The sequence below is a fragment of the Canis aureus genome, chromosome 33, assembly GCF_053574225.1.
Source record: "Canis aureus isolate CA01 chromosome 33, VMU_Caureus_v.1.0, whole genome shotgun sequence".
Taxonomy (NCBI): Eukaryota; Metazoa; Chordata; class Mammalia; order Carnivora; family Canidae; genus Canis; species Canis aureus.
This window is the reverse complement of record NC_135643.1, coordinates 42588700-42613482: the sequence shown is the minus strand read 5'-3', so window position 1 is coordinate 42613482 and position 24783 is coordinate 42588700.

Here is a 24783-nt window from a genome sequence, read left to right as displayed (position 1 = left end):
CAAGACAGGCTTCCCTTTGAGAGCTGAGGACAGGGCAGAACCCTCCCGCATCCTGCCTGACTGTAGGAATAGCTGCTAACATCCTTATGTTAGTGGCTGGGAGAGGTTGCGGGAAAAGCATGTGTGAGCACTGGGCCTGAACTCCCGTGTATCTGAGTTGAATACAGCGATTTCCAATGGCCTTCTTCAATCACAGTGTAGCTAGGTTCCAACTCCCATGTCCGAGTGGGTAGCAGACATCTGCCTCCCATGCATACACACTTCTGAGAGTTGAGCTTATGGCCTGTACCTCCACATCCAGCCTGCTGGTACCCTTGGCTTCTAAAAGGCCTAGGCTCGCTGTTTGACGGAAGTGCTGGGAGAGGTAATTGGAATCACCCGGCACACAAGACTAGTGCCTCCAAGCTCAGTTCAGCGATTTCCTAGTAATTCCTGTGGTAGACTGGTGCTACATTCTAAGTTCCATACGTGAGAGGGTAGCTGAACGCCTTGTCCAAAAGCATCTTACTTCTGAGAGTTGAGCACACCCTCAGTCCCTCACACTTCCACACTGCCTGCAGAGTGAGTTTCACACGTCTTCACCAGAGACGATAGCCAGAGGCTTCTGAGTACAAGTTAACAATGCAGACCTGGAGGGTATCTCCAGGTGCAGTAGAGTGCTAATCTTGGAACCTCCTGACTCAGAGTACTGCTACCTTCTCACTGCCATAGGAATGCAGCTAGTTGACAGCTGGCATCAAGACATGCTTCCCTGTGAGAGCTGAGGACAGGGCAGAACCCTCCCGCATGCTGCCTGACTGTAGGAGTAGCTGCTAACATCCTTATGTTAGTGGCTGGGAGAGGTTGCGGGAAAAGCATGTGTGAGCACTGGGCCTGAACTCCCGGGTATCTGAGTTGAATACAGCGATTTCCAATGGCCTTCTTCAATCACAGTGTAGCTAGGTTCCAACTCCCATGTCTGCTTGGGAAGCCGACATCTGCCTCCCATGTATATACACTTCTGAGAGTTGAGCTTATGGCCTGTACCTCCACATCCAGCCTGCTGGTACCCTTGGCTTCTAAAAGGCCTAGGCTCGCTGTTTGACAGAAGTGCTGTGAGAGGTAATTGGAATCACCCGGCACACAAGACTAGTGCCTCCAAGCTCAGTTCAGCGATTTCCTAGTAATTCCTGTGGTAGACTGGTGCTACATACTAAGTTCCATAAGTGAGAGGGTAGGTGAACGCCTTGTCCAAAACCATCTTACTTCTGAGAGTTGAGCTCACCCTCAGTCCCTCACAGTTCCACATTGCCTGCAGAGTGAGTTTCGCAGGTCTTCAGCAGAGACGATTGCCAGAGTGTTCTGAGTACAAGTTAACAATGCAGACCTGGAGGGTATCTCCAGGTGCAGTAGAGTGGTAATCTTGGAACCTCCTGACTCAGAGTACTGCTACCTTCTCACTGCCAGAGGAATGCAGCTAGTTGACAGCTGGCTTCAAGACATGCTTCCCTGTGAGAGCTGAGGACAGGGCAGAACCCTCTCGCATCCTGCCTGACTGTAGGAGTAGCTGCTAACATCCTAATGTTAGTGGCGGGGAGAGGTTTCGCGAAAAGCATGTGTGAGCACTGGGCCTGAACTCCCGTGTATCTGAGTTGAATACAGCGATTTCCAATGGCCTTCTTCAATCACAGTGTAGCTAGGTTCCAACTCCCATGTCCGAGTGGGTAGCAGACATCTGCCTCCCATGCATACACACTTCTGAGAGTTGAGCTTATGGCCTGTACCTCCACATCCAGCCTGCTGGTACCCTTGGCTTCTAAAAGGCCTAGGCTCGCTGTATGACGGTAGTGCTGGGAGAGGTAATTGGAATCACCCGGCACACAAGACTAGTGCCTCCAAGCTCAGTTCAGCGATTTCCTAGTAATTCCTGTGGTAGACTGGTGCTACATACTAAGTTCCATACGTGAGAGGGTAGCTGAACGCCTTGTCCAAAAGCATCTTACTTCTGAGAGTTGAGCTCAGCCTCTGTCCCTCACAGTTCCACACTGCCTGCAGAGTGAGTTTTGCAGGTCTTCAGCAGAGACGTTTGCCAGAGGCTTCTGAGACGCAGGGTAACAATGCAGACCTGGAGGGTATCCCCAGGTGCAGTCGACTGGTAATCTTGGAACCTCCTGACTCAGAATACTGCTACCTTCTCACTGCCATAGGAATGCAGCTAGTTGACTGCTAGCTGGCTTCAAGACATGCTTCCCTGTGAGAGCTCAGGACAGGGCAGAACCCTCCCGAATGCTGCCTGACTGTAGGAGTAGCTGCTAACATCCTAATGTTAGTGGCTGGGAGAGGTTGCGGGAAAAGCATGTGTGAGCACTGGGCCTGAACTCTCGTGTATCTGAGTTGAATACAGCGATTTCCAACGACTTTCCTCAACCAGAGTGTAGCTAGGTTCCAAATCCCATGTACGAGCGGGTAGCAGACATCTGCCTCCCATGCATACACACTTCTGAGAGTTGAGCTTATGGCCTGTACCTCCACATCCAGCCTGCTGGTACCCTTGGTTTCTAAAAGGCCTAGGCTCGCTGTTTGACAGAACTGCTGGGAGAGGTAATTGGAATCACCCGGCACACAAGACTAGTGCCTTCAAGCTCAGTTCAGCGATTTCCTAGTAATTCCTGTGGTAGACTGTGCTACATACTAAGTTCCATACGTGAGAGGGTAGCTGAACGCCTTGTTCAAAAGCATCTTACTTCTGAGAGTTGAGCACACCCTCAGTCCCTCACACTTCCACACTGCCTGCAGAGTGAGTTTCACACGTCTTCACCAGAGACGATTGCCAGAGGCTTCTGAGTACAAGTTAACAATGCAGACCTGGAGGGTATCTCCAGGTGCAGTAGAGTGGTAATCTTGGAACCTCCTGACTCAGAGTACTGCTACCTTCTCACTGCCATAGGAATGCAGCTAGTTGACAGCTGGCTTCAAGACATGCTTCCCTGTGAGAGCTGAGGACAGGGCAGAAACCTCCCGCATCCTGCCTGACTGTAGGAGTAGCTGCTAACATCCTTATGTTAGTGGCTGGGAGAGGTTGCGGGAAAAGAATGTGTGAGCACTGGGCCTGAACTCCCGTGTATCTGAGTTGAATACAGCGATTTCCAATGGCCTTCTTCAATCACAGTGTAGCTAGGTTCCAACTCCCATGTCCGAGTGGGTAGCAGACATCTGCCTCCCATGCATACACACTTCTGAGAGTTGAGCTTATGGCCTGTACCTCCACATCCAGCCTGCTGGTACCCTTGGCTTCTAAAAGGCCTAGGCTCGCTATATGACGGAAGTGCTGGGAGAGGTAATTGAAATCACCCGGCACACAAGATGAGTGCCTCCAAGCTTAGTTCAGCGATTTCCTAGTAATTCGTGTGGTAGACTGGTGCTACATACTAAGTTCCATACGTGAGAGGGTAGCTAAACGCCTTGTCCAAAACCATTTAACTTCTGAGAGTTGAGCTCAGCCTCAGTCCCTCACAGTTCCACACTGCCTGCAGAGTGAGTTTCGCAGGTCTTCAGCAGAGACGTTTGCCAGAGGCTTCTGAGACGCAGGGTAACAATGCAGACCTGGAGGGTATCCCCAGGTGCAATCGACTGGTAATCTTGGAACCTCCTGACTCAGAATACTGCTACCTTCTCACTGCCATAGGAATGCAGCTAGTTGACAGCTAGCTGGCTTCAAGACATGCTTCCCTGAGAGAGCTGAGGACAGGGCAGAACCCTCCCGCATGCTGCCTGACTGCAGGAGTAGCTGCTAACATCCTAATGTTAGTGGCTGGGAGAGGTTGCGGGAAAAGCATGTGTGAGCCCTGGGCCTGAACTCCCGTGTATCTGAGTTGAATACAGCGATTTCCAACGGCTTTCCTCAACCAGAGTGTAGCTAGTTTCCAAATCCCATGTACGAGCGGGTAGCAGACATCTGCCTCCCATGCATACACACTTCTGAGAGTTGAGCTTATGGCCTGTACCTCCACATCCAGGCTGCTGGTACCCTTGGCTTCTAAAAGGCCTAGGCTCGCTGTTTGACGGAAGTGCTGGGAGAGGTAATTGGAATCTCCCGGCACACAAGACGAGTGCCTCCAAGCTCAATTCACGATTTCCCAGTAATTCTTGTGGTAGACAGGTGCTACATACTAAGTTCCATATGTGAGATGGTAGCTGAACGCCTTGTCCAAAAGCATCTTACTTCTGAGAGTTGAGACCACCCTCAGTCCCTCACACTTCCACACTGCCTGCAGAGTGAGTTTCACACGTCTTCACCAGAGACGATTGCCAGAGGCTTCTGAGTACAAGTTAACAATGCAGACCTGGAGGGTATCTCCAGGTGCAGTAGAGTGGTAATCTTGGAACCTCCTGACTCAGAGTACTGCTACCTTCTCACTGCCATAGGAATGCAGCTAGTTGACAGGTGGCTTCAAGACATGCTTCCCTGTGAGAGCTGAGGACAGGGCAGAACCCTCCCGCATCCTGCCTGACTGTAGGAGTAGCTGCTAACATCCTTATGTTAGTGGCTGGGAGACGTTGCGGGATAAGCATGTGTGAGCACTGGGCCTGAACTCCCGTGTATCTGAGTTGAATACAGCGATTTCCAATGGCCTTCTTCAATCACAGTGTAGCTAGGTTCCAACTCCCATGTCCGAGTGGGTAGCAGACATCTGCCTCCCATGCATACACACTTCTGAGAGTTGAGCTTATGGCCTGTACCTCCACATCCAGCCTGCTGGTACCCTTGGCTTCTAAAAGGCCTAGGCTCGCTGTTTGACGGAAGTGCTGGGAGAGGTAATTGGAATCACCCGGCACACAAGACTAGTGCCTCCAAGCTCAGTTCAGCGATTTCCTAGTAATTCCTGTGGTAGACTGGTGCTACATACTAAGTTCCATACGTGAGAGGGTAGCTGAACGCCTTATCCAAAAACATCTTACTTCTGAGAGTTGAACTCAGCCTAGGTCCCTCACAGTTCCACACTGCCTGCAGAGTGAGTTTCGCAGGTCTTCAGCAGAGACGTTTGCCAGAGGATTCTGTACGCAGGGTAACAATGCAGACCTGGAGGGTATCCCCAGGTGCAGTCGACTGGTAATCTTGGAACCTCCTGACTCAGAATACTGCTACCTTCTCACTGCCTTAGGAATGCAGCTAGTTGACAGCTGGCTTCAAGACATGCTTCCCTGTGAGAGCTGAGGACAGGGCAGAACCCTCCCGCATGCTGCCTGACTGTAGGAGTAGCTGCTAACATCCTAATGTTAGTGGCTGGGAGAGGTTGCGGGAAAAGCATGTGTGAGCACTGGGCCTGAACTCCCGTGTATCTGAGTTGAATACAGTGATTTCCAACGGCTTTCCTCTACCAGAGAGTAGCTAGGTTCCAAATCCCATGTACGAGCGTGTAGCAGACATCTGCCTCCCATGCATACCCACTTCTGAGAGTTGAGCTTATGGCCTGTACCTCCACATCCAGCCTGCTGGTACCCTTGGCTTCTAAAAGGCCTAGGCTCGCTGTTTGACGGAAGTGCTGGAAGAGGTAATAGGAATCTCCCGGGACACAAGACTTGTGCCTCCAAGCTCAATTCACGATTTCCCAGTAATTCTTGTGGTAGACAGGTGCTACATACTAAGTTCCATACGTGAGAGTGTAGCTGAACGCCTTGTCCAAAACCATCTTACTTCTGAAAGTTGAGCTCAGCCTCAGTCCCTCACAGTCCCACACTGCCTGCAGAGTGAGTTTCGCATGTCTTCAGAACAGTCGTTTGCCAGAGGCTTCTGAGACGCAGGGTAACAATGCAGACCTGGAGGGTATCCCCAGGTGCAGTAGACTGGTAATCTTGGAACCTCCTGACTCAGAATACTGCTACCTTCTCACTGCCATAGGAATGCAGCTAGTTGAGAGCTGGCTTCAAGACATGCTTCCCTGTGAGAGCTGAGGACAGGGCAGAACCCTCCCGCATCCTGCCTGACTGTAGGAGTAGCTGCTAACATCCTTATGTTAGTGGCTGGGAGAGGTTGCGGGAAAAGCATGTGTGAGCACTGGGCCTGAACTCCCGTGTATCTGAGTTGAATACAGCGATTTCCAATGGCCTTCTTCAATCACAGTGTTGCGAGGTTCCAACTCCCATGTCCGAGTGGGTAGCAGACATCTGCCTCCCATGCATACACACTTCTGAGAGTTGAGATTATGGCCTGTACCTCCACATCCAGCCTGCTGGTACCCTTGGCTTCTAAAAGGCCTAGGCTCGCTGTTTGACGGAAGTGCTGGGAGAGGTAATTGGAATCTCCCGGCACACAAGACGAGTGCCTCCAAGCTCAATTCACGATTTCCCAGTAATTCTTGTGGTAGACAGGTGCTACATACTAAGTTCCATATGTGAGATGGTTGCTGAACGCCTTGTCCAAAAGAATCTTACTTCTGAGAGTTGAGCCCATCCTCAGTCCCTCACAGTTCCACACTGCCTGCAGAGTGAGTTTCACACGTCTTCACCAGAGACGATTGCCAGAGGCTTCTGAGTACAAGTTAACAATGCAGACCTGGAGGGCATCTCCAGGTGCAGTAGAGTGGTAATCTTGGAACATCCTGACTCAGAGTACTGCTACGTTCTCACTGCAATAGGAATGCAGCTAGTGAACAGCTGGCTTCAAGACATGCTTCCCTGTGAGAGCTGAGGACAGGGCAGAACCCTCCCGCATCCTGCCTGACTGTAGGAGTAGCTGCTAACATCCTTATGTTAGTGGCTGGGAGAGGTTGCGGGAAAAGCATGTGTGAGCACTGGGCCTGAACTCCCGTGTATCTGAGTTGAATACAGCGATTTCCAATGGCCTTCTTCAATCACAGTGTTGCGAGGTTCCAACTCCCATGTCCGAGTGGGTAGCAGACATCTGCCTCCCATGCATACACACTTCTGAGAGTTGAGCTTATAGCCTGTACCTCCACATCCAGCCTGCTGGTACCCTTGGCTTCTAAAAGGCCTAGGCTCGCTGTTTGACGGAAGTGCTGGGAGAGGTAATTGGAATCACCCGGCACACAAGACTAGTGCCTCCAATCTCAGTTCAGCGATTTCCTAGTAATTCCTGTGGTAGACTGGTGCTACATACTAAGTTCCATACGTGAGAGGGTAGCTGAACGCCTTGTCCAAAACCATCTTACTTCTGAGAGTGAGCTCATCCTCAGTCCCTCACAGTCCCACACTGCCTGCAGAGTGAGTTTCGCAGGTCTTCAGCAGAGACGTTTGCCAGAGGCTTCTGAGACACAGGGTAACAATGCAGACCTGGAGGGTATCCCCAGGTGCAGTCGACTGGTAATCTTGGAACCTCCTGACTCAGAATACTGCTACCTTCTCACTGCCATAGGAATGCAGCTAGTTGACAGATAGCTGGCTTCAAGACATGCTTCCCTGAGAGAGCTGAGGACAGGGCAGAACCTTCCCGCATGCTGCCTGACTGTAGGAGTAGCTGCTAACATCCTAATGTTAGTGGCTGGGAGAGGTTGCGGCAAAAGCATGTGTGAGCACTGGTCCTGAACTCCCGTGTATCTGAGTTGAATACAGCGATTTCCAACGGCTTTCCTCAACCAGAGTGTAGCTAGTTTCCAAATCCCATGTACGAGCGGGTAGCAGACATATGCCTCCCATGAATACACACTTCTGAGAGTTGAGCTTATGGCCTGTACCTCCACATCCAGCCTGCTGGTACCCTGGGCTTCTAAAAGGCCTTGGCTCGTTGTTTGATGGAAGTGCTGGGAGAGGTAATTGGAATCTCCCGGCACAAAAGACTAGGGCCTCCAGCTCAATTCACGATTTCCCAGTAATTCTTGTAGTAGACAGGTGCTACATACTAAGTTCCATATGTGAGAAGGTAGCTGAACGCCTTGTCCAAAAGCATCTTACTTCTGAGAGTTAGCTCACCCTCAGTCCCTCACAGTTCCACACTGCCTGTAGAGTGAGTTTCACACGTCTTCACCAGAGACGATTGCCAGAGGCTTCTGAGTACAAGTTAACAATGCAGACCTGGAGGGTATCTCCAGGTGCAGTAGAGTGGTAGGTAATCTTGGAACCTCCTGACTCAGAGTACTGCTACATTCTCACTGCCATAGGAATGCAGCTAGTTGAGAGCTGGCTTCAAGACATGCTTCCCTGTGAGAGCTGAGGACAGGGCAGAACCCTCCCGCATCCTGCCTGACTGTAGGAGTATCTGCTAACATCCTAATGTTAGTGGCAGGGAGAGGTTTCGGGAAAAGCATGTGTGAGCACTGGGCCTGAACTCCCGTGTATCTGAGTTGAATACAGCGATTTCCAATGGCCTTCTTCAATCACAGTGTAGCTAGGTTCCAACTCCCATGTCCGAGTGGGTAGCAGACATCTGCCTCCCATGCATACACACTTCTGAGAGTTGAGCTTATGGCCTGTACCTCCACATCCAGCCTGCTGGTAACTTTGGCTTCTAAAAGGCCTAGGCTCGCTGTTTGACGGAAGTGCTGGGAGAGGTAATTGGAATCTCCCGGCACACAAGACGAGTGCCTCCAAGCTCAATTCATGATTTCCCAGTAATTCTTGTGGTAGACAGGAGCTACATACTAAGTTCCATACGTGAGAGTGTAGCTGAACGCCTTGTCCAAAACCATCTTACTTCTGAGAGTTGAGCTCAGCCTCAGTCCCTCACAGTCCCACACTGCCTGCAGAGTGACTTTCGCAGGTCTTCAGAAGAGTCGTTTGACAGACGCTTCTGAGACGCAGGGTAACAATGCAGACCTGGAGGGTATCCCCAGGTGCAGTAGACTGGTAATCTTGGAACCTCCTGACTCAGAATACTGCTACCTTCTCACTGCCATAGGAATGCAGCTAGTTGACAGCTGGTTCAAGACATGCTTCCCTGTGAGAGCTGAGGACAGGGCAGAACACTCCCGCATCCTGCCTGACTGTAGGAGTAGCTGCTAACATCCTTATGTTAGTGGCTGGGAGAGGTTGCGCGAAAAGCATGTGTGAGCACTGGGACGGAACTCCCGTGTATCTGAGTTGAATACAGCGATTTCCAATGGCCTTCTTCAATCACAGTGTAGCCAGGTTCCAACTCCCATGTCCGATTGGGTAGCAGACATCTGCCTCCCATGCATATACACTTCTGAGAGTTGAGCTTATGGCCTGTACCTCCACATCCAGCCTGCTGGTACCCTTGGCTTCTAAAAGGCCTAGGCTCGCTGTTTGACGGAAGTGCTTTGAGAGGTAATTGGAATCACCCGGCACACAAGACGAGTGCCTCCAAGCTCAGTTCAGCGATTTCCTAGTAATTCCTGTGGTAGACTGGTGCTACATACTAAGTTCCATACGTGAGAGGGTAGCTGAACGCCTTATCCAAAAACATCTTACTTCTGAGAGTTGAGCTCAGCCTAGGTCCCTCACAGTTCCACACTGCCTGCAGAGTGAGTTTCGCAGGTCTTCAGCAGAGACGTTTGCCAGAGGATTCTGTACGCAGGGTAACAATGCAGACCTGGAGGGTATCCCCAGGTGCAGTCGACTGGTAATCTTGGAACCTCCTGACTCAGAATACTGCTACCTTCTCACTGCCTTAGGAATGCAGCTAGTTGACAGCTGGCTTCAAGACATGCTTCCCTGTGAGAGCTGTGGACAGGGCAGAACCCTCCCGCATGCTGCCTGACTGTAGGAGTAGCTGCTAACATCCTAATGTTAGTGGCTGGGAGAGGTTGCGGGAAAAGCATGTGTGAGCACTGGGCCTGAACTCCCGTGTATCTGAGTTGAATACAGCGATTTCCAACGGATTTCCTCTACCATAGTGTAGCCATGTTCCATATCCCATGTCCGAGTGGGTAGCAGACATCTGCCTCCCATGCATACACACTTCTGAGAGTTGAGCTTATAGCCTGTATCTCCATATCCAGCCTGCTGGTACCCTTGGCTTCTAAAAGGCCTAGGCTCGCTGTTTGACGGAAGTGCTAGGAGAGGTAATTGGAATCACCCGGCACACAAGACTAGTGCCTCCAAGCTCAGTTCAGCGATTTCCTAGTAATTCCTGTGGTAGACTGGTGCTACATACTAAGTTCCATACGTGAGAGGGTAGCTGAACGCCTTGTCCAAAAGCATCTTACTTCTGAGAGTTGAGCTCAGCCTCAGTCCCTCACAGTTCCACACTGCCTGCAGAGTGAGTTTCGCAGGTCTTCAGCAGAGACGTTTGCCAGAGGCTTCTGAGACGCAGGGTAACAATGCAGACCTGGAGGGTATCCCCAGGTGCAGTCGACTGGTAATCTTGGAACCTCCTGACTCAGAATACTGCTACCTTCTCACTGCCATAGGAATGCAGCTAGTTGACAGCTAGCTGGCTTCAAGACATGCTTCCCTGTGAGAGCTCAGGACAGGGCAGAACCCTCCCGCATGCTGCCTGACTGTAGGAGTAGCTGCTAACATCCTAATGTTAGTGGCTGGGAGAGGTTGCGGGAAAAGCATGTGTGAGCACTGGGCCTGAACTCCCGTGTATCTGAGTTGAATACAGCGATTTCCAATGGCCTTCTTCAATCAAAGTTTAGCTAGGTTCCAACTCCATGTCCGAGTGGGTAGCAGGCATCTGCCTCCCATGCATATACACTTCTGAGAGTTGAGCTTATGGCCTGTACCTCCACATCCAGCCTGCTGGTACCCTTGGCTTCTAAAAGGCCTAGGCTCGCTGTTTGACGGAAGTGCTGGGAGAGGTAATTGGAATCTCCCGGCACACAAGACGAGTGCCTCCAAGCTCAATTCACGATTTCCCAGTAATTCTTGTGGTAGACAGGTGCTACATACTAAGTTCCATATGTGAGAAGGTAGCTGAACGCCTTGTCCAAAAGCATCTTACTTCTGAGAGTAGAGCAAACCCTCAGTCCCTCACACTTCCACACTGCCTGCAGAGTGAGATTCACACGTCTTCACCAGAGACGATTGCCAGAGGCTTCTGAGTACAAGTTATCAATGCAGACCTGGAGGGTATCTCCAGGTGCAGTAGAGTGGTAATCTTGGAACCTCCTGACTCAGAGTACTGCTACCTTCTCACTGCCATAGGAATGCAGCTAGTTGACAGCTGGCTTCAAGACATGCTTCCCTGTGAGAGCTGAGGACAGGGCAGAACCCTCCCGCATCCTGCCTGACTGTAGGAGTAGCTGCTAACATCCTAATGTTAGTGGCTGGGAGAGGTTGCGGGAAAAGCATGTGTGAGCACTGGGCCTGAACTCCCGTGTATCTGAGTTGAATACAGCGATTTCCAATGGCCTTCTTCAATCACAGTTTAGCTAGGTTCCAACTCCCATGTCCGAGTGGGTAGCAGACATCTGCCTCCCATGCATATACACTTCTGAGAGTTGAGCTTATGGCCTGTACCTCCACATCCAGCCTGCTGGTACCCTTGGCTTCTAAAAGGCCTAGGCTCGCTGTTTGACGGAAGTGCTGGGAGAGGAAATTGGAATCACCCGGCACACAAGACTAGTGACTCCAAGCTCAGTTCAGCGATTTCCTAGTAGTTCCTGTGGTAGACTGGTGCTACATACTAAGTTCCATACGTGAGAGGGTAGCTGAACGCCCTGTCCAAAACCATCTCACTTCTGAGAGTTGAGCTCAGCCTCAGTCCCTCACAGTTCCACACTGCCTGCCAAGTGAGTTTCGCAGGTCTTCAGCAGAGACGTTTGCCAGAGGCTTCTGAGACGCAGGGTAACAATGCACACCTGGAGGGTATCCACAGGTGCAGTAGACTGGTAATCTTGGAACCTCCTGACTCAGAATACTGCTACCTTCTCACTGCCAGAGGAATGCAGCTAGTTGACAGCTGGCTTCAAGACATGCTTCCCTGTGAGAGCTGAGGACAGGGCAGAACCCTCCCGCATGCTGCCTGACTGTAGGAGTAGCTGCTAACATCCTAATGTTAGTGGCTGGGAGAGGTTGCCGGAAAAGCATGTGTGAGCACTGGGCCTGAACTCCCGTGTATCTGAGTTGAATACAGCGATTTCCAACGACTTTCCTCAACCAGAGTGTAGCTAGGGTCCAAATCCCATGTACGAGCGGGTAGCAGACATCTGCCTCCCATGCATACACACTTCTGAGAGTTGAGCTTATGGCTGTACCTCCAAATCCAGCCTCCTGGTAACCTTGGCTTCTAAAAGGCCTAGGCTCGCTTTTTGACGGAAGTGCTGGGAGAGGTAATTGGAATCACACGGCACACAAGACTAGTGCCTCCAAGCTCAGTTCAGCGATTTCCTAGTAATTCCTGTGGTAGACTGGTGCTACATACTAAGTTCCATACGTGAGAGGGTAGCTGAACGCCTTGTCCAAAACCATCCAACTTCTGAGAGTTGAGCTCAGCCTCAGTCCCTCACAGTTCCACACTGCCTGCCAAGTGAGTTTCGCAGGTCTTCAGCAGAGACGTTTGCCAGAGGCTTCTGAGACGCAGGGTAACAATGCACACCTGGAGGGTATCCACAGGTGCAGTAGACTGGTAAACTTGGAACCACCTGACTCAGAATACTGCTACCTTCTCACTGCCATAGGAATGCAGCTAGTTGACAGCTGGCTTCAAGACATGGTTCCCTGTGAGAGCTGAGGACAGGGCAGAACCCTCCCGCATCCTGCTTGACTGTAGGAGTAGCTGCTAACATCCTTATGTTAGTGGCTGGGAGAGATTGCGGGAAAAGCATGTGTGAGCACTGGGCCTGAACTCCCGTGTATCTGAGTTGAATACAGCGATTTCCAATGTCCTTCTTCAATCACAGTGTAGCTAGGTTCCAACTGCCATGTCCGAGCGGGTAGCAGACATCTGCCTCCCATGCATATACACTTCTGAGAGTTGAGCTTATGGCCTGTACCTCCACATCCAGCCTCCTGGTAACCTTGGCTTCTAAAAGGCCTAGGCTCGCTTTTTGACGGAAGTGCTGGGAGAGGTAATTGGAATCACCCGGCACACAAGACTAGTGCCTCCAAGCTCAGTTCAGCGATTTCCTAGTAATTCCTGTGGTAGACTGGTGCTACATACTAAGTTCCATACGTGAGAGGGTAGCTGAACGCCTTGTCCAAAACCATCTTACTTCTGAGAGTTGAGCACAGGCTCCGTCCCTCACAGTTGCACACTGCCTGCAGAGTGAGTTTCGCAGGTCTTCAGCAGAGACGTTTGCCAGAGGCTTCTGAGACGCAGGGTAACATTGCTGATCAGGAGGGTATCCAAAGGTGCAGTCGACTGGTAATCTTGGAACCTCCTGACTCAGAATACTGCTACCTTCTCACTGCCATAGGAATGCAGCTAGTTGACAGCTAGCTGGCTTCAAGACATGCTTCCCTGAGGGAGCTGAGGACAGGGCAGAACCCTCTCGCATGCTGCCTGACTGTAGGAGTGGCTACTAACATCCTAATGTTAGTGGCTGGGAGAGGTTGCGGGAAAAGCATGTGTGAGCACTGGGCCTGAACTCCCGTGTATCTGAGTTGAATACAGCGATTTCCAACGACTTTCCTCAACCAGAGTGTAGCTAGGGTCCAAATCCCATGTACGAGCGGGTAGCAGACATCTGCCTCCCATGCATACACACTTCTGAGAGTTGAGCTTATGGCCTGTACCTCCACATCCAGCCTGCTGGTACCCTTGGCTTCTAAAAGGCCTAGGCTCGCTGTTTGACGGAAGTGCTGGGAGAGGTAATTGGAATCTCCCGGCACACAAGACGAGTGCCTCCAAGCTCAATTCACGATTTCCAAGTAATTCTTGTGGTAGACTGGTGCTACATACTAAGTTCCATATGTGAGAAGGTAGCTGAACGCCTTGTCCAAAACCATCTTACTTCTGAAAGTTGAGCTCAGCCTCAGTCCCTCACAGTCCCACACTGCCTGCAGAGTGAGTTTCGCATGTCTTCAGAACAGTCGTTTGCCAGAGGCTTCTGAGACGCAGGGTAACAATGCAGACCTGGAGGGTATCCCCAGGTGCAGTAGACTGGTAATCTTGGAACCTCCTGACTCAGAATACTGCTACCTTCTCACTGCCATAGGAATGCAGCTAGTTGAGAGCTGGCTTCAAGACATGCTTCCCTGTGAGAGCTGAGGACAGGGCAGAACCCTCCCGCATCCTGCCTGACTGTAGGAGTAGCTGCTAACATCCTTATGTTAGTGGCTGGGAGAGGTTGCGGGAAAAGCATGTGTGAGCACTGGGCCTGAACTCCCGTGTATCTGAGTTGAATACAGCGATTTCCAATGGCCTTCTTCAATCACAGTGTTGCGAGGTTCCAACTCCCATGTCCGAGTTGGTAGCAGACATCTGCCTCCCATGCATACACACTTCTGAGAGTTGAGATTATGGCCTGTACCTCCACATCCAGCCTGCTGGTACCCTTGGCTTCTAAAAGGCCTAGGCTCGCTGTTTGACGGAAGTGCTGGGAGAGGTAATTGGAATCTCCCGGCACACAAGACGAGTGCCTCCAAGCTCAATTCACGATTTCCCAGTAATTCTTGTGGTAGACAGGTGCTACATACTAAGTTCCATATGTGAGATGGTTGTTGAACGCCTTGTCCAAAAGAATCTTACTTCTGAGAGTTGAGCCCATCCTCAGTCCCTCACAGTTCCACACTGCCTGCAGAGTGAGTTTCACACGTCTTCACCAGAGACGATTGCCAGAGGCTTCTGAGTACAAGTTAACAATGCAGACCTGGAGGGCATCTCCAGGTGCAGTAGAGTGGTAATCTTGGAACATCCTGACTCAGAGTACTGCTACGTTCTCACTGCAATAGGAATGCAGCTAGTGAACAGCTGGCTTCAAGACATGCTTCCCTGTGAGAGCTGAGGACAGGGCAGAACCCTCCCGCATCCTGCCTGACTGTAGGAGTAGCTGCTAACATCCTTATGTTAGTGGCTGGGAGAGGTTGCGGGAAAAGCATGTGTGAGCACTGGGCCTGAACTCCCGTGTATCTGACTTGAATACAGCGATTTCCAATGGCCTTCTTCAATCACAGTGTAGCTAGGTTCCAACTCCCATGTCCGAGTGGGTAGCAGACATCTGCCTCCCATGCATATACACTTCTGAGAGTTGAGCTTATGGCCTGTACCTCCACATCCAGCCTGCTGGTACCCTTGGCTTCTAAAAGGCCTAGGCTCGCTGTTTGACGGAAGTGCTGGGAGAGGTAATTGGAATCACCCGGCACACAAGACTAGTGCCTCCAAGCTCAGTTCAGCGATTTCCTAGTAATTCCTGTGGTAGACTGGTGCTACATACTAAGTTCCATACGTGAGAGGGTAGCTGAACGCCTTGTCCAAAACCATCTTACTTCTGAGAGTGAGCTCATCCTCAGTCCCTCACAGTCCCACACTGCCTGCAGAGTGAGTTTCGCAGGTCTTCAGCAGAGACGTTTGCCAGAGGCTTCTGAGACACAGGGTAACAAAGCAGACCTGGAGGGTATCCCCAGGTGCAGTAGACTGGTAATCTTTGAACCTCCTGACTCAGAATACTGCTTCCTTCTCACTGCCATAGGAATGCAGCTAGTTGACAGATAGCTGGCTTCAAGACATGCTTCCCTGTGAGAGCTGAGGACAGGGCAGAACCCTCCCGCATGCTGCCTGACTGTAGGAGTAGCTGCTAACATCCTTATGTTAGTGGCTGGGAGAGGTTGCGGGAAAAGCATGTGTGAGAACTGGGCCTGAACTCCCGTGTATCTGAGTTGAATACAGCGATTTCCAATGGCCTTCTTCAATCACAGTGTAGCTAGGTTCCAACTCCCATGTCTGCTTGGGAAGCCGACATCTGCCTCCCATGTATATACACTTCTGAGAGTTGAGCTTATGGCCTGTACCTCCACATCCAGCCTGCTGGTACCCTTGGCTTCTAAAAGGCCTAGGCTCGCTGTTTGACAGAAGTGCTGGGAGAGGTAATTGGAATCACCCGGCACACAAGACTAGTGCCTCCAAGCTCAGTTCAGCGATTTCCTAGTAATTCCTGTGGTAGACTGGTGCTACATACTAAGTTCCATAAGTGAGAGGGTAGGTGAACGCCTTGTCCAAAACCATCTTACTTCTGAGAGTTGAGCTCACCCTCAGTCCCTCACAGTTCCACATTGCCTGCAGAGTGAGTTTCGCAGGTCTTCAGCAGAGACGATTGCCAGAGTGTTCTGAGTACAAGTTAACAATGCAGACCTGGAGGGTATCTCCAGGTGCAGTAGAGTGGTAATCTTGGAACCTCCTGACTCAGAGTACTGCTACCTTCTCACTGCCAGAGGAATGCAGCTAGTTGACAGCTGGCTTCAAGACATGCTTCCCTGTGAGAGCTGAGGACAGGGCAGAACCCTCTCGCATCCTGCCTGACTGTAGGAGTAGCTGCTAACATCCTAATGTTAGTGGCGGGGAGAGGTTTCGCGAAAAGCATGTGTGAGCACTGGGCCTGAACTCCCGTGTATCTGAGTTGAATACAGCGATTTCCAATGGCCTTCTTCAATCACAGTGTAGCTAGGTTCCAACTCCCATGTCCGAGTGGGTAGCAGACATCTGCCTCCCATGCATACACACTTCTGAGAGTTGAGCTTATGGCCTGTACCTCCACATCCAGCCTGCTGGTACCATTGGCTTCTAAAAGGCCTAGGCTCGCTGTATGACGGTAGTGCTGGGAGAGGTAATTGGAATCACCCGGCACACAAGACTAGTGCCTCCAAGCTCAGTTCAGCGATTTCCTAGTAATTCCTGTGGTAGACTGGTGCTCCATACTAAGTTCCATACGTGAGAGGGTAGCTGAACGCCTTGTCCAAAAGCATCTTACTTCTGAGAGTTGAGCTCAGCCTCTGTCCCTCACAGTTCCACACTGCCTGCAGAGTGAGTTTCGCAGGTCTTCAGCAGAGACGTTTGCCAGAGGCTTCTGAGACGCAGGGTAACAATGCAGACCTGGAGGGTATCCCCAGGTGCAGTCGACTGGTAATCTTGGAACCTCCTGACTCAGAATACTGCTACCTTCTCACTGCCATAGGAATGCAGCTAGTTGACTGCTAGCTGGCTTCAAGACATGCTTCCCTGTGAGAGCTCAGGACAGGGCAGAACCCTCCCGAATGCTGCCTGACTGTAGGAGTAGCTGCTAACATCCTAATGTTAGTGGCTGGGAGAGGTTGCGGGAAAAGCATGTGTGAGCACTGGGCCTGAACTCCCGTGTATCTGAGTTGAATACAGCGATTTCCAACGACTTTCCTCAACCAGAGTGTAGCTAGGTTCCAAATCCCATGTACGAGCGGGTAGCAGACATCTGCCTCCCATGCATACACACTTCTGAGAGTTGAGCTTATGGCCTGTACCTCCACATCCAGCCTGCTGGTACCCTTGGTTTCTAAAAGGCCTAGGCTCGCTGTTTGACAGAACTGCTGGGAGAGGTAATTGGAATCACCCGGCACACAAGACTAGTGCCTTCAAGCTCAGTTCAGCGATTTCCTAGTAATTCCTGTGGTAGACTGTGCTACATACTAAGTTCCATACGTGAGAGGGTAGCTGAACGCCTTGTTCAAAAGCATCTTACTTCTGAGAGTTGAGCACACCCTCAGTCCCTCACACTTCCACACTGCCTGCAGAGTGAGTTTCACACGTCTTCACCAGAGACGATTGCCAGAGGCTTCTGAGTACAAGTTAACAATGCAGACCTGGAGGGTATCTCCAGGTGCAGTAGAGTGGTAATCTTGGAACCTCCTGACTCAGAGTACTGCTACCTTCTCACTGCCATAGGAATGCAGCTAGTTGACAGCTGGCTTCAAGACATGCTTCCCTGTGAGAGCTGAGGACAGGGCAGAAACCTCCCGCATCCTGCCTGACTGTAGGAGTAGCTGCTAACATCCTTATGTTAGTGGCTGGGAGAGGTTGCGGGAAAAGAATGTGTGAGCACTGGGCCTGAACTCCCGTGTATCTGAGTTGAATACAGCGATTTCCAATGGCCTTCTTCAATCACAGTGTAGCTAGGTTCCAACTCCCATGTCCGAGTGGGTAGCAGACATCTGCCTCCCATGCATACACACTTCTGAGAGTTGAGCTTATGGCCTGTACCTCCACATCCAGCCTGCTGGTACCCTTGGCTTCTAAAAGGCCTAGGCTCGCTATATGACGGAAGTGCTGGGAGAGGTAATTGAAATCACCCGGCACACAAGATGAGTGCCTCCAAGCTTAGTTCAGCGATTTCCTAGTAATTCGTGTGGTAGACTGGTGCTACATACTAAGTTCCATACGTGAGAGGGTAGCTAAACGCCTTGTCCAAAACCATTTAACTTCTGAGAGTTGAGCTCAGCCTCAGTCCCTCACAGTTCCACACTGCCTGCAGAGTGAGTTTCGCAGGTCTTCAGCAGAGACGTTTGCCAGAGGCTTCTGAGACGCAGGGTAACAATGCAGACCTGGAGGGTATCCCCAGGTGCAATCGACTGGTAATCTTGGAACCTCCTGACTCAGAATACTGCTACCTTCTCACTGCCATAGGAATGCAGCTAGTAGACAGCTAGCTGGCTTCAAGACATGCTTCCCTGAGAGAGCTGAGGACAGGGCAGAACCCTCCCGCATCCTGCCTGACTGCAGGAGTAGCTGCTAACATCCTAATGTTAGTGGCTGGGAGAGGTTGCGGGAAAAGCATGTGTGAGCCCTGGGCCTGAACTCCCGTGTATCTGAGTTGAATACAGCGATTTCCAACGGCTTTCCTCAACCAGAGTGTAGCTAGTTTCCAAATCCCATGTACGAGCGGGTAGCAGACATCTGCCTCCCATGCATACACACTTCTGAGAGTTGAGCTTATGGCCTGTACCTCCACATCCAGGCTGCTGGTACCCTTGGCTTCTAAAAGGCCTAGGCTCGCTGTTTGACGGAAGTGCTGGGAGAGGTAATTGGAATCTCCCGGCACACAAGACGAGTGCCTCCAAGCTCAATTCACGATTTCCCAGTAATTCTTGTGGTAGACAGGTGCTACATACTAAGTTCCATATGTGAGATGGTAGCTGAACGCCTTGTCCAAAAGCATCTTACTTCTGAGAGTTGAGCCCACCCTCAGTCCCTCACACTTCCACACTGCCTGCAGAGTGAGTTTCACACGTCTTCACCAGAGACGATTGCCAGAGGCTTCTGAGTACAAGTTAACAATGCAGACCTGGAGGGTATCTCCAGGTGCAGTAGAGTGGTAATCTTGGAACCTCCTGACTCAGAGTACTGCTACCTTCTCACTGCCATAGGAATGCAGCTAGTTGACAGCTGGCTTCAAGACATGCTTCCCTGTGAGAGCTGAGGACAGGGCAGAACCCTCCCGCATCCTGCCTGACTGTAGGAGTAGCTGCTAACATCCTTATGTTAGTGGCTGGGAGAGGTTGCGGGATAAGCATGTGTGAGCACTGGGCCTGAACTCCCGTGTATCTGAGTTGAATACAGCGATTTCCAATGGCCTTCTTCAATCACAGTGTAGCTAGGTTCCAACTCCCATGTCCGAGTGGGTAGCAGACATCTGCCTCCCATGCATACACACTTCTGAGAGTTGAGCTTATGGCCTGTACCTCCACATCCAGCCTGCTGGTACCCTTGGCTTCTAAAAGGCCTAGGCTCGCTGTTTGACGGAAGTGCTGGGAGAGGTAATTGGAATCACCCGGCACACAAGACTAGTGCCTCCAATCTCATTTCAGCGATTTCCTAGTAATTCCTGTGCTAGACTGGTGCTACATACTAAGTTCCATACGTGAGAGTGTAGCTGAACGCCTTGTCCAAAAGCATCTTACTTCTGAGAGTTGAGCTCAGCCTCTGTCCCTCACAGTTCCACACTGCCTGCAGAGTGAGTTTCGCAGGTCTTCAGCAGAGACGTTTGCCAGAGGCTTCTGAGACGCAGGGTAACAATGCAGACCTGGAGGGTATCCCCAGGTGCAGTCGACTGGTAATCTTGGAACCTCCTGACTCAGAATACTGCTACCTTCTCACTGCCATAGGAATGCAGCTAGTTGACAGCTGGCTTCAAGACATGCTTCCCTGTGAGAGCTGAGGACAGGGCAGAACTCTCCCGCATGCTGCCTGACTGTAGGAGTACCTGCTAACATCCTAATGTTAGTGGCTGGGAGAGGTTGCGGGAAAAGCATGTGTGAGCACTGGGCCTGAACTCCCGTGTATCTGAGTTGAATACAGCGATTTCCAACGACTTTCCTCAACCAGAGTGTAGCTAGTTTCCAAATCCCATGTACGAGCGGGTAGCAGACATCTGCCTCCCATGCATACACACTTCTGAGAGTTGAGCTTATGGCCTGTACCTCCACATCCAGGCTGCTGGTACCCTTGGCTTCTAAAAGGCCTAGGCTCGCTGTTTGCCGGAAGTGCTGGGAGAGGTAATTGGAATCTCCCGGCACACAAGACGAGTGCCTCCAAACTCAATTCACGATTTCCCAGTAATTCTTGTGGTAGACAGGTGCTACATACTAAGTTCCATATGTGAGATGGTAGCTGAACGCCTTGTCCAAAAGCATCTTACTTCTGAGAGTTGAGCCCACCCTCAGTCCCTCACACTTCCACACTGCCTGCAGAGTGAGTTTCACACGTCTTCACCAGAGACGAGTGCCAGAGGCTTCTGAGTACAAGTTAACAATGCAGACCTGGAGGGTATCTCCAGGTGCAATAGAGTGGTAATCTTGGAACCTCCTGACTCAGAGTACTGCTACCTTCTCACTGCCATATGAATGCAGCTAGTTGACAGCTGGCTTCAAGACATGCTTCCCTGTGAGAGCTGAGGACAGGGCAGAACCCTCCCGCATCCTGCCTGACTGTAGGAGTAGCTGCTAACATCCTTATGTTAGTGGCTGGGAGAGGTTGCGGGAAAAGCATGTGTGAGCACTGGGCCTGAACTCCCGTGTATCTGAGTTGAATACAGCGATTTCCAATGGCCTTCTTCAATCACAGTGTAGCTAGGTTCCAACTCCCATGTCCGAGTGGGTAGCAGACATCTGCCTCCCATGCATTCACACTTCTGAGAGTTGAGCTTATGGCCTGTACCTCCACATCCAGCCTGCTGGTACCCTTGGCTTCTAAAAGGCCTAGGCTCGCTGTTTGACGGAAGTGCTGGGAGAGGTAATTGGAATCACCCGACACACAAGACTAGTGCCTCCAAGCTCAGTTCAGCGATTTCCTAGTAATTCCTGTGCTAGACTGGTGCTACATACTAAGTTCCATACGTGAGAGTGTAGCTGAACGCCTTGTCCAAAAGCATCTTACTTCTGAGAGTTGAGCTCAGCCTCTGTCCCTCACAGTTCCACACTGCCTGCAGAGTGAGTTTCGCAGGTCTTCAGCAGAGACGTTTGCCAGAGGCTTCTGAGACGCAGGGTAACAATGCAGACCTGGAGGGTATCCCCAGGTGCAGTCGACTGGTAATCTTGGAACCTCCTGACTCAGAATACTGCTACCTTCTCACTGCCATAGGAATGCAACTAGTTGACAGCTGGCTTCAAGACATGCTTCCCTGTGAGAGCTGAGGACAGGGCAGTACCCTCCCGCATGCTTCCTGACTGTAGGAGTAACTGCTAACATCCTAATGTTAGTGGCTGGGAGAGGTTGCGGGAAAAGCATGTGTGAGCACTGGGCCTGAACTCCCGTGTATCTGAGTTGAATACAGCGATTTCCAACGACTTTCCTCAACCAGAGTGTAGCTAGGGTCCAAATCCAATGTACGAGCGGGTAGCAGACATCTGCCTCCCATGCATACACACTTCTGAGAGTTGAGCTTATGGCCTGTACCTCCACATCCAGCCTGCTGGTACCCTTGGCTTCTAAAAGGCCTAGGCTCGCTGTTTGACGGAAGTGCTGGGAGAGGTAATTGGAATCTCCGGCACACAAGACGAGTGCCTCCAAGCTCAATTCACGATTTCCCAGTAATTCTTGTGGTAGACAGGTGCTACATACTAAGTTCCATATGTGAGATGGTAGCTGAACGCCTTGTCCAAAAGCATCTTACTTCTGAGAGTTGAGCCCACCCTCAGTCCCTCACAGTTCCACACTGCCTGCAGAGTGAGTTTCACACGTCTTCACCAGAGACGATTGCCAGAGGCTTCTGAGTACAAGTTAACAATGCAGACCTGGAGGGTATCTCCAGGTGCAGTAGAGTGGTAATCTTGGAACCTCCTGACTCAGAGTACTGCTACCTTTTCACTGCCAAAGTATGCAGCTAGTTGACAGCTGGCTTCAAGACATGCTTCCCTGTGAGAGCTGAGGACAGGGCAGAACCCTCCCGCATCCTGCCTGACTGTAGGAGTAGCTGCTAACATCCTTATGTTAGTGGCTGGGAGAGGTTGCGGGAAAAGCATGTGTGAGCACTGGGCCTGAACTCCCGTGTATCTGAGTTGAATACAGCGATTTCCAATGGCCTTCTTCAATCACAGTGTAGCTAGGTTCCAACTCCCATGTCCGAGTGGGTAGCAGACATCTGCCTCCCATGCATACACACTTCTGAGAGTTGAGCTTATGGCCTGTACCTCCACATCCAGCCTGCTGGTACCCTTGGCTTCTAAAAGGCCTAGGCTCGCTGTTTGACGGAAGTGATGGGAGAGGTAATTGGAATCACCCGGCACACAAGACTAGTGCCTCCAAGCTCAGTTCAGCGATTTCCTAGTAATTCCTTTGGTAGACTGGTGCTACATACTAAGTTCCATACGTGAGAGGGTAGCTGAACGCCTTGTCCAAAAGCATCTTACTTCTGAGAGTTGAGCTCAGCCTCAGTCCCTCACAGTTCCACGCTGCCTGCAGAGTGAGTTTCGCAGGTCTTCAGCAGAGACGTTTGCCAGAGGCTTCTGAGACGCAGGGTAACAATGCAGACCTGGAGGGTATCCACAGGTGCAGTCGACTGGTAATCTTGGAACCTCCTGACTCAGAATACTGCTACCTTCTCACTGCCATAGGAATGCAGCTAGTTGACAGCTAGCTGGCTTCAAGAAATGCTTCCCTGTGAGAGCTCAGGACAGGGCAGAACCCTCCCCCATGCTGCCTGACTGTAGGAGTAGCTGCTAACATCCTAATGTTAGTGGCTGGGAGAGGTTGCGGGAAAAGCATGTGTGAGCACTGGGCCTGAACTCCCGTGTATCTGAGTTGAATACAGCGATTTCCAACGACTTTCCTCAACCAGAGTGTAGCTAGGTTCCAAATCCCATGTACGAGCGGGAAGCCGACATCTGCCTCCCATGCATACACACTTCTGAGAGTTGAGCTTAATGCCTGTACCTCCACATCCAGCCTGCTGGTACCCTTGGCTTCTAAAAGGCCTAGGCTCGCTGTTTGACGGAAGTGCTGGGAGAGGTAATTGGAATCTCCCGGCACACAAGACGAGTGCCTCCAAGCTCAATTCACGATTTCCCAGTAATTCTTGTGGTAGACAGGTGCTACATACTAAGTTCCATATGTGAGAAGGTAGCTGAACGCCTTGTCCAAAAGCATCTTACTTCTGAGAGTAGAGCAAACCCTCAGTCCCTCACACTTCCACACTGCCTGCAGAGTGAGTTTCAAACGTCTTCACCAGAGACGATTGCCAGAGGCTTCTGAGTACAAGTTAACAATGCAGACCTGGAGGGTATCTCCAGCTGCAGTAGAGTGGTAATCTTGGAACCTCCTGACTCAGACTACTGCTACCTTCTCACTGCCATAGGAATGCAGCTAGTTGACAGCTGGCTTCAAGACATGCTTCCCTGTGAGAGCTGAGGACAGGGCAGAACCCTCCCGCATCCTGCCTGACTGTAGGAGTAGCTGCTAACATCCTTATGTTAGTGGCTGGGAGAGGTTGCGGGAAAAGCATGTGTGAGCACTGGGCCTGAACTCCCGTGTATCTGAGTTGAATACAGCGATTTCCAACGACTTTCCTCAACCAGAGTGTAGCTAGGGTCCAAATCCCATGTACGAGCGGGTAGCAGACATCTGCCTCCCATGCATACACACTTCTGAGAGTTGAGCATATGGCCTGTACCTCCACATCCAGCCTGCTGGTACCCTTGGCTTCTAAAAGGCCTAGACTTGCTGTTTGACGGAAGTGCTGGGAGAGGTAATTGGAATCTCCCGGCACACAAGACGAGTGCCTCCAAGCTCAATTCACGATTTCCCAGTAATTCTTGTGGTAGACTGGTGCTACATACTAAGTTCCATATGTGAGAAGGTAGCTGAACGCCTTGTCCAAAAGCATCTTACTTCTGAGAGTTGAGCAAACCCTCAGTCCCTCACACTTCCACACTGCCTGCAGAGTGAGTTTCACACGTCTTCACCAGAGACGATTGCCAGAGGCTTCTGAGTACAAGTTAACAATGCAGACCTGGAGGGTATCTCCAGGTGCAGTAGAGTGGTAATCTTGGAACCTCCTGACTCAGAGTACTGCTACCTTCTCACTGCCATAGGAATGCAGCTAGTTGACAGCTGGCTTCAAGACATGCTTCCCTGTGAGAGCTGAGGACAGGGCAGAACCCTCCCGCATCCTGCCTGACTGTAGGAGTAGCTGCTAACATCCTTATGTTAGTGGCTGGGAGAGGTTGCGGGAAAAGCATGTGTGAGCACTGGGCCTGAACTCCCGTGTATCTGAGTTGAATACAGCGATTTCCAGTGGCCTTTTTAATCACAGTGTAGCTAGGTTCGAACTCCCATGTCCGAGTGGGTAGCAGACATCTGCCTCCCATGCATACACACTTCTGAGAGTTGAGCTTATGGCCTCTACCTCCACATCCAGTCTGCTGGTACCCTTGGCTTCTAAAAGGCCTAGGCTCGCTGTTTGACGGAAGTGCTGGGAGAGGTAATTGGAATCTCCCGGCACACAAGACGAGTGCCTCCAAGCTCAATTCACGATTTCCCAGTAATTC